The 1,889-nt window shown below is 45.5% G+C and overlaps 1 long non-coding RNA gene across 1 annotated transcript; it reads right to left on the reverse strand.

The window, feature by feature from the left end:
* Positions 1–173: 173 nt before the first annotated feature.
* On the reverse strand, positions 174–1,826 carry LOC117798157. Its single transcript, XR_004622851.1, has 2 exons — positions 1,528–1,826; positions 174–525 (listed from the first exon to the last, which is right to left on the reverse strand). It is a non-coding gene; the product is annotated as an uncharacterized LOC117798157 (long non-coding RNA).
* Between the last annotated feature and the right edge of the window lie 63 nt (positions 1,827–1,889).

The raw sequence follows: 1,889 nt of genomic DNA on the forward strand, positions 1-1,889 counted from the left end.
AGCCGCAGGTGAGACTGCGGCGGGCCAGCCCCAGGTGGCGCTGCATCTCCTGGACAGACTGCGCCCTGTCCCTCCCCACACCTGTGGTCCGTTCCCGGCACGCTGTTTTTCCTGGTCCTCCTCTTCCTCTCATCCAGCCACTCGCCTTAGGGAAAGGAAGCCAACCTAAGACCTTTGAGTATTTAAGATTTGGGTTTTATTATCTTAATTTTTAAAGTAGGTGATATGAACATAATACGTATTCGGTTTTGTTTTTATGTTTTCAGTTTTTGAGTGTAGCTGTGAAAAATGATGATTCACTCGTACTACTTACTGTGTCCCAAGCACACTCCTGTGCATTGGTGGGTTCACTGTCTGAATGGCTGGTGCCTCCCAAGCACCCTGGGGGGCATTTCATGGCTTCAGGACACTGTCCATAGCGAGGGGCATCGCTGTTTGCTCTTAGGAGCTTGTGGGTTCTGTCGTCTCCTCGCTTACAAGGTGTCGTACATAGCGTTGGGTTCCAGTTGTTGGTTTTGTCTTAAGCTGAGTGGGGGGAAAGTGCGTGCTGGTGGGTTTGATTCAGGGCGGGTCAGAGAAGGCTCACCGCGGGCGGGTGCCGCCCCGCTTCCCTGGAGCAAGGCCCCGTCCTCTGTGTTGGCATTTTGTTATTAAGTCTTCTAAAAAATTCATTTAAAATCATCCATTACTTTCAGGAATGAATGGACATATCGATAGACAAAGGGAACATTAAGAGTTAAAATTTTCCTAACTTTTTAAGTTTAAATTTTGATTCAGTTCAGGGCCATGATTTCTTTTGTTCACAGTGAAAGCGTTTANTTATTAAGTCTTCTAAAAAAATTCATTTAAAATCATCCATTATTTTCAGGAATGAATGGACATATCGATAGACAAAGGGAACATTAAGAGTTAAAATTTTCCTAACTTTTTAAGTTTAAATTTTGATTCAGTTCAGGGCCATGATTTCTTTTGTTCACAGTGAAAGCATTTATCATTTTTTACTTCTTGGAAATTTGTTCAACGTGCTAAACCAACGTATCAATGTTTTGCTTGGTCCAAAAAAAGTCATTTGTCAAATCTTCCACCCGTACAGAACTGCTGGGGNGAGTTTAAATTTTGATTCAGTTCAGGGCCATGATTTCTTTTGTTCACAGTGAAAGCGTTTATTCATTTTTTACTTCTTGGAAATTTGTTCAACGTGCTAAACCAACGTATCAATGTTTTGCTTGGTCCAAAAAAAGTCATTTGTCAAATCTTCCACCCGTACAGAACTGCTGGGGGACATTCTCAAGGACTGGCCCCAGGAGGCCGACGGGATCGACTCGGTGATCGTGGTAGACAGTGTCCCTCAGGTGGGGCCCGACTGCCTGGAGAAGCTCAAAAATGTCATTCATAAGATCTTTTCCAAGTTTGGGAAAATCACAAATGATTTTTACCCGGAGGAGGATGGAAAGACAAAAGGGTGAGTGGTGTTGGTCCCTCACATGCCGCCGTGGTCCCTGTGGACGCCCGCCGGGCGCACCTCACCTGGTGGTTCTGCTCTTTGTTGATTCCCTGCCCCCAGCTGAGGACTCCAGACAGGCAGCGGGAGATCCCTGTGGTTCTTGAATTCGGGTATTGTGGGCTGGCGGCCCCAAGATTTCGATCTTCTGCCATCAGAGCGGTAATCGACACAAGGTGAATCCTGGATAAAGAGACCAGCAGATAGGAAGCTGGCAAATTTCAGGGAAATTTTACATACGGTATTTTATTGGTTCTGAAATGAGCTTCCCCCCCTCACATTTTCAGTCTCTGAAATGGGGCTACTTCTTACAGTCCAGGTGAAAGCTGTGTGTCACTGCTTAATTAGCAATGTTGTCCCCGCCTGTTACCTTAACTAGCAGATCTGT

The sequence above is a fragment of the Ailuropoda melanoleuca genome, unplaced genomic scaffold, assembly GCF_002007445.2.
Source record: "Ailuropoda melanoleuca isolate Jingjing unplaced genomic scaffold, ASM200744v2 unplaced-scaffold273, whole genome shotgun sequence".
Lineage (NCBI taxonomy): Eukaryota > Metazoa > Chordata > Mammalia > Carnivora > Ursidae > Ailuropoda > Ailuropoda melanoleuca.